Source organism: Arvicanthis niloticus, chromosome 2 (genome assembly GCF_011762505.2).
Source record: "Arvicanthis niloticus isolate mArvNil1 chromosome 2, mArvNil1.pat.X, whole genome shotgun sequence".
NCBI classification, from domain to species: domain Eukaryota; kingdom Metazoa; phylum Chordata; class Mammalia; order Rodentia; family Muridae; genus Arvicanthis; species Arvicanthis niloticus.
Window position 1 is genome coordinate 69,492,042 of NC_047659.1, and position 12,854 is coordinate 69,504,895.

Sequence of the window (12,854 nt, forward strand, 5' to 3'; positions counted from 1 at the left end):
TTTTTTTTTTTTTAAGTAGAGAAAAATGAGGCCACGGACCAATCTACATTTCAATGTCAATCTAACCTTGCAAACCCTCAGATAATTCGCTGGGTACTGGCTTCTTCTTTGTAATTGGAGTGAGGTCTGGCTGTCACTGCACTGCAGCCAGGATCCGTGGAGAATTGTGTTCAAATTGGAAAGGAGTTTCCTCTCATTAAAAGCAAAGGAAAGCAAGTGTAAGCTGTACTGCTGTTAGGGGCAGCCAAGTACCCTGACTCTGCTGATCCCACGGGCTGTTCCCCAGGCCCAGAGGGAGCTTTCCACAGAGCAGGGAAGAACATCTCTTTCCTTTGCCTATTACTATCTAACTGCAACTTAGGGGTCCCTGAAAGATGCAATGTGGAAACACAGGTCTTTTTTACTTTTTTTTTTCTGCCCACCTGGAAAACACAAATATTCATGAAAAAAATATTGGATTAAAATAATAGGGAAAAAATTCCATTATAAACTTTCTTTTGAATGCTGCATAACTTGTATTTTGATATTAACCGTACTATTTATAAATGTAACCATTGATTGAGAACCTTTTGAACATTATTCCTGTCAGTTACCACTGAAGGATAAGGACCTTAAATGCCTCAAGTTAGCTGATGAAAGTCTGGACAGGAAAGTTGACTTGATCACATCTGTGGACTGTTAAGATCTTAGACTATTCTGACAGAAGATCAACAAACACGCCCACCTCTGCTTGTATCTACCACTTTGACACTACATGGAACTAGCCTGTAGATGGAATCTTCCATTCCCAAAGTCTGCCTTTCTGCCTTTAAAAAACCCATACATCAGTGATATGAGAACACTGATTCCAGTCCCTATGAGAGACTGCTTCCCTCCATTTATTATTTGATTAAAGGACAATCTGCTCTACAGAGGGAGTCTGATAGCTCCCTTGTATTTCTGACATGCCTCCATAGTCCCCATGTAACAACCACCACAGCAAACAAAGAACGGGCTGATTCATTTGGAGTCTTACTTTAGAAGCAAACTTCTAGCCAGGCAGTGGTGGCGCACGTCTTTAATCCCAGCACTTGGGAGGCAGAGGCAGGTGGATTTGTGAGTTTGAGGCCAGCCTGGTCTACAGAGTGAGTTCCAGGACAGCCAGAGCTACACAGAGAAACCCTGTCTCAAAAAACCAAACCAAACCAAACAAAACAGAAGCAAACTTCTGAAACACGAGTATCATCAAAGACATGAATCAGTTACAGTTAAACTCTTCATTTTTCTCCGTGGTAAATTTTCTTAGAAAAATGAAAAGTAACCATAAATTTCATGTATTTTTATTTTACATTCTATTTCTACTGAGCTAGGAATTGAAAACAGGGCTTCACAAATGAGGTCATCCCATGTGATAAAAATGTTACATGATCCCAGGTCTGCCTTATAGTCATTGTATTCACAGTACTGCAACCATTCTAGAAGAGAGAACATGATATCATTTATTATTGATCTTCAGTGTTGATATTGGAGCTTATGTTATATCAGTAGCTTTTAGGGACTGGAGAAAAACAATGAGAGTCACCCAAAATTGACCATCTCATGAAACTGGAATGTCTTTGTGGTCATTAAAGAAAATTCTAATCATACAGTTAAATTTTCTAGATTATTAAGGTTACTAAGTTAATAGTCAAATTAAGTACTGTACTCTGGAGGCATGTGATATTTTTAAGAGAAACATTTTTATTTTAAGTATTTGAATAGCATTTTTGCTAAATTATGTTTGGGCCAGATTTGAGGTAAAATGAAGACAGTAGGAACTGAACTATTTCTTTAGAGATTTTCAAAATGTTAAAGAGCTATCCAGGAAAACACTGTGCTTTGTGAATTGCTTAGTATCCCTTCTGTCTCAAAAATCCATGGCTCATGATGGCTGTCTGAAAGTGAAGAGTGTGTTTGTGGTAGTTTGAATATGCTTGGCCCTTGGGGAGTGGCACTGTGAGGAGGTGTGGCCTTATTGGAGGAGGTGTGGTTTTGAGAAAGTGTGCCACTGTGAAGGTAGGGATTTAGGGTTGCTCATGTCTGGACAGTGTGATCCAGAGTCTCCTCTGGCTGCTTGTGGAAAATAGTCTCCTCCTGGCTGCCTTCAGATCAAGATTTAGAACTCTTGGCCCCTCTAGCATTAAGTCTGCCTGCCAGATGCCATGCTTCCTGCCATAATGATAATAGACTGAACCTTTGAAAATGTAAGCCAGCCACAAATAAGTATTTTCCTTTATAATAGTTGCCTTGATCATGGTGTCTCTTCCCAGTAATAAATCCTAAACTAAGAATTTGGTACCAGGAGCTAGGGTATTGCTGTGATAGGTCTGACCATGCTTCTGTTCGAAAGATTGTGCATTTTGGGACTTTGGATTAGCAAAGTGGTGCAATATTTTAAGTAGAGTATAATTGGTCATACTTGTATAAACATGGAAGAGAGTAGCACTGGAGATGGTTTGAACTGCAGGGGCCTGTCTTAAGAGGATTCAGAGTAGGAGAATTTTATTATGCTCTCGTGATATTTTGGTAAAGAATGTGGCTGCCATTGTTTGAAAACTCTGCTTAAAGCTAAGGTAAAGAGATTCAGATTAATTACACTGACAAAGGAAGACTCAAAAAAAAAAAAAAGAAAAAAAAACCTAGCATAAACTTTGCCTTGTGATTCAGTCTTATGAAGATCATTTTAACAAATCATGGCAAGTTTAGAGAGGAAAAATACAAAATTTATGGTACACAGATTGAATGGGCACCAGGAAGTAGAATGGAGCTAAATTCTGTGTCTATGGATATTAAATAAAATTAAGGGATTGGTAACCTTGGGGCAAGGTCCCACTCAGCTAAGCTTATTGTTTATTTGTTTGCAGGTGAACAGAGATTCTTATAACATGTTATGTATTATTATGACATGGTTATTGTTTTTATTTGGAAATAAAAGATATAATTGTCTATCAAATTGATAAGGGATGAATTGTGATAGCTATTCTTCATTGCCAACTTGATTATATTTAGAATGAACTACAATGTAGAAAGAGACTGAACATCTTTCATTCAGATCATGAGGCATAGCAGCCATGAAAATTTCAGTATCAGGCATGGTTGTAAATGCCTTTTATCCCAGGAGATAGAGTCAAACAGATCTCTGAGTTCAATGTCAGCCTGTTACACAGAAAGTTCTAAGTAGAGAAAAGAATAGGTCCAGGTATGGTGGTATATTAGAGGTGATATATATATATATATATATATATATATATATATATATATATATATATATCTTATAAACCAAGAACAACTAATAAGGAGTGGAACCATCAGGAGACAGACAGGAGATCTCTGAGTAAAAAGCCAATCTGCAGAGAAAGTTCCAGGACATCCAAGCTTAGGCAGTGAGTTAAATTATTCAAAACAGAAAACTGGTGAGGATGTAATAGAAAAAGAGGGCCATGTTCCAGTTCCAGCAAGAAACAGAACTTTGCAGTGTCAACCATATATTCCTTGCTTTAGAACCAACAATAGAAGGGGTTACTGGGACAATTGATCCTGTTTAGCTGGAGCTAAGAAATTGGCTGTGATTAAGAAGAGACCAGAATCACTGAATCTTCTGGGAAGTGTTTTTTAAGAGCACAAAGAAACCATATTCCAGATATAGATCTTGTTCTGGCAGCCAGGCTTGCTAATTTTGTAAGAATCACCCAGGTCGTACTGGTTCTGAAGACATGAATAGGTCATGGAGAGCAGTGGAGGTTTAGCACTGTGAAAGGCCAGGAATTGGTAAAGTTTCAGCCTAAGTGGAAATTAAAGGCCCAGGACTAAAGGGATCATGCAAAAAACTAGAAGCTTGGTACCATGACAAGAGCCTATCAGAAGCTATTGGTGAAAGAGCAGCTGAGTTGCAACAGAATGCCCTAGAGTATTGGAGATTCAAGTACTATGGGATGACCACCAAGAACAGCAGCAATAAATGAATGGAATCAGCCAGAGGCTGGAGAAGTGATCCAAGCCCTTTAGTGGAGCCCAGATTATGTGTGAACCCCAGACACTGGAACAAGAAGATAGGAAGTTGAAGTTGCCTTGGAGACCCCAAGATGTTAGAGATGCCAGAGCTGTGGGATACCTGACAAGGAAAACTGCTAATAGGGAGTGGAACCATCCCAAGAGAAAGAATTGTGTTGCAGGCAAGAAAGCTGAAAGGACATGGACATCCTACATTAAGATGCAGAGTTGGAGTTTGCCTAGATGGCTTTTGGTCTTGCTTTGGTCCAGTATTTCCCCTGTATGATGAATTGAAATAGTAAAGTATATCCTGTGATGTTGGAAGTATGTGACCTGCTTTTTGGTTTTAATTATTTAAAGTATTACAGTTAAGTGATTGTATGAATCTCAGAAGATACTTTTATATATTATTGAGACTATGATAGACTATGGGAACTTTTAAAGCTACACTAAATATATTTTTGCTATGTCTAGGTAAGGCTCCCCATAGACTCATGAGTTTGAATAAGACTATGGGGCCATGGTGTGGACTGTATTGGTTTGAATATGCTTGAGCCTGGGAAGAGGCACTATTAGGAGGTGTAGCCTTGTTAAAGAAAGTGTGCCACTGTGGAGGTGGGGCTTTGGAGTCTCATATATATGCTGAAGTCTGGACAGTGTGATTCACAGCCTGCCTCCTGGCTGCCTGTGGAAGAAAATATCATCCTGGCTACATTCAGATCAAAATGTAGAACTCTTGGCTCCTCCAGCACCAAGTCTGCCTGCCTGATAGCATGCTTCCCACCATGATGATAATAGACTGAACCTCTGAAACTGTAAGCCAGACCCAATTAAATGCTGTCCTTTATAATAGTTGCCTTGGTCATGGTGTATCCTCACAGCAGTAAAACCCTAACTAAGACAGTATAGGAGCAGAAATGTAAGAGCATCAAGTACATCAGAATTAGGCTCTGGCTTCCCTAGAAATAAAATCCCAGACCATGGCCATGGTGGTAGACAGGCCAGATTGGGCTTTCTAGCCATGAGACAGGGAAATGGTCCAGAAGAATAAGGGCAGAGACAAAAAGATAAGCCTTGTGTGACCGTGAAAGGATAGCTTAGTTTCTGGTGGAGCACTAGCTAGAGATGGCCAGAGTCTCCTTTGTAATACAGTACATTGTGTTGGTCCATTTTCACAAGGCAACTCTGACTAATACAGTTATATAAAGTTCTTACTTCTATCTTCCAAAGAGCAACTTTGGTTCTAATTTTGGAGGGAAGTGGAAACAACAAGGAAGAAGATGAGAAGGTAGAATAAGAACACAGATGTCTGAAAAAATTATAAACAATATTATTAACTATCTATCCCCAAAAGTTTCTATAACCCATGCAACTCTCTTCAGACACACACACACACACACACACACACACACACAGACACCACAAAATTGGAATGAAAATTTCCCATCTAGGTTGACAATGCTTACTCCAAAAGTCAAACACTTATCTATCACAAACCCAACATGAGGCAGAAAAATCCTTCTTCTGAGTTGTTGGTCAGGGTTGTCTAGGACACTACCATAACATTATAGTCTATGGTCCCTGCCCTTGGTTCCTCCACAGATGTGGAAAGTGAGCTCTTATTCCTGAAGTAATCAGATACCTTAGACACAGGTCCCAGAAGTGCCAGAGCTAGAAGTGACCTGAAAGCCTCTTGCTTGAGAAGTAGTTTTCAAGGCACCAGAAGGTACCATGCAAGCTCCCAAAGAGAAAAAAACCAACAGTCCTACCAAGCTATGATGCCTATGAACCAAAACTATGATTACCATAGTATAATAACCTTGAGAGTTCACTAGTGGAATGCAAAACTTAGTGGTAATCAACAGCTCTCTAATTACACTTAAAGTGAACTAAACAAATGAAAAACCATGTCTGTTACTAGAGACATTAACCAACTATCCAGAGCAAGTGAAGGCATGAATTTTGAAGGAAAACTTAAAACTATCACTTTACTTAACCATCACAATTCCTAACTGCATTCTAAATTTTTGTTCTTATACCCACTGATAAGTATATTCCTCACCTCTCTTTAAGGAAACTAATCTCTGTGACAGACAGATGATTACAGAAAATCACACAATCAAAATACAGAGTTCTGGAGCCTAGTCCTAACTGACATGTGTACAATACAATTCTGGTACCGAGGCTCAGAGTACATTGCAGAAGAGAGGGTGGAAAGATTCTAAGAGCCAGAGGCTCAGGGAATTTTTGGGGGACAGTGTCTTCGGGAAAGTTAAACCCGTAAAGTTTCACCAACACAGCCTCCAAATCAGGACACAGACAAGAACAGTAGACATGATTAAGTAGAATGGGGAGCCCTGGAGGCTGCTACCCTACACAAAGTACTACAGACAACTAAAGAATTTTGAGAATGGGATATTTCATCTTTTCCAAGAAAGAGTACACTGATTAATATCCAATCCCAAATGATCATCATTGAACACTTACTAGTCTGTCCCTATTGTTCCTATTTTTTCATTCTTGCATATAAATTGACAGAGTACACAGAAATCATCCCACACCTATATAAATCTTCCACTTTTAATGCTTCAAATAAGGGTTTGATGGATTAGAAGAAAAATTTGTAAGCTAAATGAAAGGGCGAATTTCACTGAAACTTGACAGAAAATAATAGGAAAAAAACCTTGTTAGTCAGTTGACACTTTCTTTATAACAGAGATATTTTGAAAGATGGTGGATTTGAGGTAAACACACACAATGAATATTTCTAAAACTACAAGTATTTTAATAATTATATGATTTGATTCTTGTAAAGATTCAATTTTCTATAAAGAATAGCATTCAAAATACAGAAGGTCACTGGAGATTTCAGTAGATGACAAACATCACAGAGCTGCAGACCCTCATATGCTTTTCTCTGTGCATCTTTCTGTTATTAGTAATTTTTAGGTTGTTTTGAACATATTTTATGAAATTAAAATACAATTACATAATTTCTCCCTGCCCCTTTCTCCCTCTAATTTCTCCTATTTCCCATCACTCTCATATTTATGGCTTATTTTTCTTTTCTTGGGAAAACTGGATGTCCAAACGTAGAAGAATGAAATTAGAGCACTATCCACCATCTTTCACAAAAACTGACTCCTAAAGTGGGACTTATTTTGTCTTTGTGTGTTTTACTGCTGTGTCCTAATCAACCAGGATGAGAGAGCTGGCTCTTATCTCCTGCTCAGTACACATGTGTTGACAAATAGAAATGCTGTAATTCCCTGGTTTTCCTTTCTCAGCTATTACCAATACTAATCTCACTCAGGAAATGAAAACAGAGACTAAGTAAAGGGGAGAACTTAGAGGAGTTTTCATCAAAATGGCATTATCTTGACTCTGATTTCAGATCTATATTTGTATTAAAAGGTATGGGAACTATGGTTTGCTCCAATGCGGAATGTCCTGGAACTGGTATTTCCGAGTCTATAATTAAATGTGGCACTTATCTTAATGAGCACATGCGGCTCTTCTCTCTGTGCAGAGCATCTCCGGGAAACTGAAATAGCCTTGCTATTGCAAAGAGCCCACTGCAGAATCCCCTGCATCCTGCCTTACAATTAGTCTCTCTAACAATGTGGGTTTTTTAAAAGTATGTGTTTATCTTCATGATGCAGAGAGTGGAAGCAACAGGTTGCTTTTTTGCATGGAAAATGATTTCAAGCCAGGATGTTATTTGAAGAGGGATCAATGGCCACAAAGAGTTTAAGTTTTATGTGAAATTGAGGAAGGTGAACTGGATCTTAGGACTCCCTTCAGACCTCAAAACACTCTCAGTCATAGGAACTAAATCCTGATCTTAAATTTTTGGCTTGTGCTTAATGTAGATTAAGCTTATCTTCCAATTGGTTTGGTGAACTACTAATCAGTGGCCTTGGGACTATGACGTTATTTAGAACTTGAATATTTGCTGATAATGTCAAGTCAAAATGAGCCCATGATAGACTTTAGAAAAGACACTAAATCTATGATTTGCTTCCTTAAGAAAATAAAAATTTGAAGAAAAAGGAGTGGAAGAAATTTGAGCTTATGTTTGAGGCAGGGACTGGATGGACTGAGCTGAAAGACAAGTAATGTCAACATGAGTGGAATCATCCAATGTTAGAAAAATACAGAGAGTGTGTCATTAAAAGGCTTTGATTTTGGAATCTATCCTCCAGTCAATATTTTTTTTTCATTTTAATTTACCTTGAAATTCGAGGACAGGGAGAAATTGTTAAAGTTGTCCTTTAAACAAGATATCTGAGTTAGGATTCCCAAGTAAAATGCCAGGCATAGTAGCATATTCCAGGAACCCAGCTTTGGGTGACTAGAGAAACATAAGACAGGTGGAGATCTGAGTGGATGGTTTTCAGCTGACATTCATTCTAAAGCCAAGAAAAAAAAGCCAGGTTCAAAACTAAGTGCTTTAGTTAGGACAGATGACAGAGGTTCTGGTTAGTCAACAAAATAATGGACTGGGTATTAGGACTATCTTGTACCTCACTGGTACAATTAGGAATAACTATGCTCTAATTGCATTTCGTGAGAAAAGTTTTGTTTTAACAGGAAGGGTGAAGCTAGGTGATGAGAGAGAGAAAGAGAGAGAAAGACAAGAGGGGCATGGAGGCAGATGTTCACGTGTCTCCACCAGTCAAAGATAGTTTATATATCTAGGTTGGGTATTGGGTTACACTTCTGATTGAGCATTACCAAACTTATAGAGCCTTTGATTAACATTTTTAAAAATGTATAAAAGCAAAAAGGAAAAGGGGGCATGGAATAGGGGTTTTCTAGGGAGGGGAAATGGGGAAAGGGGATGGCATCTGAAATGTAAATAAATAAATAATAATAAAAAAAAGACAGGTGGAGCCTAAAGTTCATTGTCCTGACCACATAGTTAACCAATCAGCAACCTTTAAGAATCAGAGTGAGGCAGTGTCTCAAAAATACACCAGGGCTGTAATAACTTATCTGTGGAATGTACGAAGATCTTATATCTCAGTACAATTATGCAAATGTGTTTGGAATTGAGAGTCTGTTTTTTTATTCTCTTTTCTGTCATTGCTTCAATATTATTATTACTTTTTTTTTTTTTTAAGAAAATGAGCACTGACTTCCATAGCCAGTAGGTCTCTTCTATTTAAAATCTATTTAGTAAAAACCAAACAAACAAAACAACCAACCAACCAAACAAACAAACAAAAAAACCCAAAAAACAAACTATAATGAGTTTAGTCCATTCAGGCCATTCATATGGAAACACCGTAGATGCCTTGGATTAAAGATCAAGCCTCTGGGTGTGGTTCCTACCCTGACACTTCAAGTCTCTGCTAGACACTTCCTCTCCCACCGAGGCCAGACAAGGATGCCCAGCCCAGCCAGAAGAACATAACCCACATACAGGCAACAGGTTTTGGGATATCCCTGCACCAGTTGCTCAGGACCCATGTGAAGGTCAAGCTGCTGGTAGCTGAAAGAAACTGAGAATGGCGCCTCTACCTCAGAGAGCTCTGAGAATACTGAGATTTCAATTTCTAGCTTCAAGACTCAGAAAATTACTGTCTACTATTCCAGCCACACATTTGGTGACTATTTATCAAGACAGCACAGAAAACTAATGCACATTCTGAACATTGCATTAAGCAGTAAGTTTATAATTAAATAGTTATTCTTGTTTCATTGTGTAATGCATTTATACATAGCATATTACTGTTTAAACTTAAAGAAAAAATGAATTTAAGAGAAATGAAATTTATAATAGTTATTCCAACCACATTGGTAATATTAAATAGGCATATATGGCTGTGGAATGTCTGTTAGATATTAGAGAAAGAAAGTGTTTTCATCAGAGACAGCTGTGTTGGGCAGCTATGCATTAAAATTACAGAAAACAACTGGACTGCAGGTAAGGGCCAGCCTTCCTTGTTCTCTTATGGCAAAGATAAGGGCATTCCCTGAAGGTTTTTTGTTGTGTTTTGCTTTTTGTTATTTTTTGTTTTCTTTTCTGGGATTGGAGGGTATTTCCTAATGAATTCAGTTGCATGTAAACTCATGTTATAGGCTATATTACACTGCCAAGATTTTGATTAAAACTATAGAAAGGAATTTTTAATAAGGTAGCTTCAAAATTAGGTAAATGCATGTAAACAAAAAGAAACTCAGATAACCAAGTGACCCCATTATTATACCTCATTATCTTTCCAAAGATATTTAAACACGTATCTCACATATGCAGCAAAAGATTTAGATATATTGTCAGACACAAGAAAAAACTCAAACACTGAAGCAAAGATTTCAAAAGTCATAAAGTCTAATTACCCTCCAACAGAAATAACTAAAGGCTTTTTAAAAGCTCAACTGCTTGTAACTTGTAAATATATATGTACTATTACTTAAATCAAGGAATATTTTAAAACTAAATTAAACCATGAAATGAAATTTGGGTAAAAATTACAAACATTCCAAAACAAAATTTGTAAATCTTCAGAAATTAGACCACAATTTTTGTGTAGGCTTTCTGATAATAATGGCTATTTTGATTTTAAAATACAACACATTTGTCATCAATTGATCAATGAAAACATACTAATCGTACAAAGCAAAGGAATAAAAAGGAATTAATTATACAGTTTAAAATTAAGATTAAATGAATACAACAGATTTTTGATGGAATTATTATCCTCAAGGGATTATTTACCAAGCATTACTAAGAGCAACAAAAATAAAATTTACTTGAGAATAATAAAGGTAAAAATTATACACAGGAGATATGATGGGATCATAAGAGAATAGTAGTACATAAAGGGCTATAGAAATGTACTTGAAAGTTATCAAAGAATTTCTGTTTTCCTAGAAAAAGCATAAATTACCAACACTTGCCTAAAAAAGATTTTACATTTTAAAAAGTCACTGGAAACAGATGGTTGCATGGAAGTCTCTTTAAGTTTGAAAGCTTTATTTAAGACAGCTAAACTCTCCTTGAGTACAAAAAACATTAGGAGTTTCAATACATTAAATATTCATTACAAAAACCTTACCAAATCTGATAAAGATGAAAGAAATAAAAAAGTATAATTACTCTCTCCTGTGAATTCAAATGTAAAAATATTCTAAAACATTTAAGGAATAGTTATAATGTAAAGATATAAAGATACTTTACTATATTAAAAATTAAAGCTTTTTCCTCACTTTCTTACCTTTGTCTCTCAATGTCTTCACTGCTGATTTCATCTCTCCACCTCATGAGTACTTATAAATGCCTACATACTCAAGGTAAGATTCGTGAACCAGCATCACCAGGACCATTGACAAAATCCCGAGTCCCAGCTTCACACTATACCTGCAGAACCTTTGTTTTCACAAGATCCTTAATTTTTAAATGTATTAATATTATTTCTTTATTATTCTTCTCAGTGGTTTAAAAGTGTTTATTCAAAATAAAGTAATTATGGATAGCAACAATTGATTGGATATTTTAAAATAGAAATTTGAAAGAATTTTGTATTCTAAAAGTCACAAAAATAATACCTCTCTGAAGTGCCTAACATGAAATATATGCTAATCTGATAATTATACATCATACAGAAGTATTATAGCCTACCATACTCTATACATGTGCAGCTTTTATATAAGAATTTTTTAAAAAATTAAATATAAGAACACCGGTATCCCAGTACTAGTTATGTAGACATTGTCTACAACTGCATTCAATGCTAATCATTTATAGGCATCAAGTCTAATATCTTTATATATTAACATCTTTGGAGATTTCTAATGCTGATGATTGACACATGTTCATTCTGAATTTCCTAAGTTCTTCGCTTAACCAAGGTAGAAAAATTTAATTCAACAACATGACTGCTCTGGCAAGAGATTACATTGAAAGACCTTCTAGGTATATATGATCTAGCCAGAAAGCAGACACTCCCAAGATTACAGTTAATCCTCAACAATGAAGGTAAGGTTAGTTTGTAGAAGGAAGCAGACATGGTTGACAGTGATGTCTAATTGAGCGGCAAACAGAAAGAATGAGAGAAAGATTTGATTGAATGAGCTGTAATGGCTATTCCTGGTTGTCAACTTGACTATATCTGTAACGAACTACAATCCAGAATTGGAGGGCACACCTGTTATCCGGATCTTGAGTCTGGAAGACACACGTTTCTGACCTGTATCTTGACATGGAGATCTTGAAGAATAGTGGCCATGAAAAGCTTAAGCCCAGCAAGGTAGTACAGGCCTTTAATCTCAGCAGACTGCAGCAAGATTTCTGAGTTCAATGTCACCTGGGGACAAAGCAAGTTTGAGATAAAGGCACCTTTAATGTCAGCCACACCTTCTGGTAGAGACCTACATAAGGACATTGGAAAATGGAAGATTCATTCTTTTTAGCCTGCTTGCATTTACTTGCCAGAACATTTGTTAGAACCTACTTCTACAGAAGACCAGCTGCCATGACTAGCCTCATGAAACTGAGCAAAAATTAGAATCTTGGACTTCTCATCCAAAGATGCCCATTGTTGGGTTAATTGGACTATAGACTTTAAGCCATCACAATAAATTCCCTCAGTATATAGATACATTTCATAAGTTCTGTGAATCTAGAGAACCCTGACTAATACATGAGTCAAAGATAGGATACTCTCAACTCACATGAGAACAGCATAGGAAAGAGAGGATATGTAAGAGCAGTGAGGAAGAAAAAGGTATGGTGAGTGTGTATGGCAGTTTTACAAAGAGAGTTTTCAGAGAGGCAAGTTTCAGAGAGAAAAACTAAACAGAGGTGAAGACAGAGAACACCAGAGGATGAGGGGAGCTAG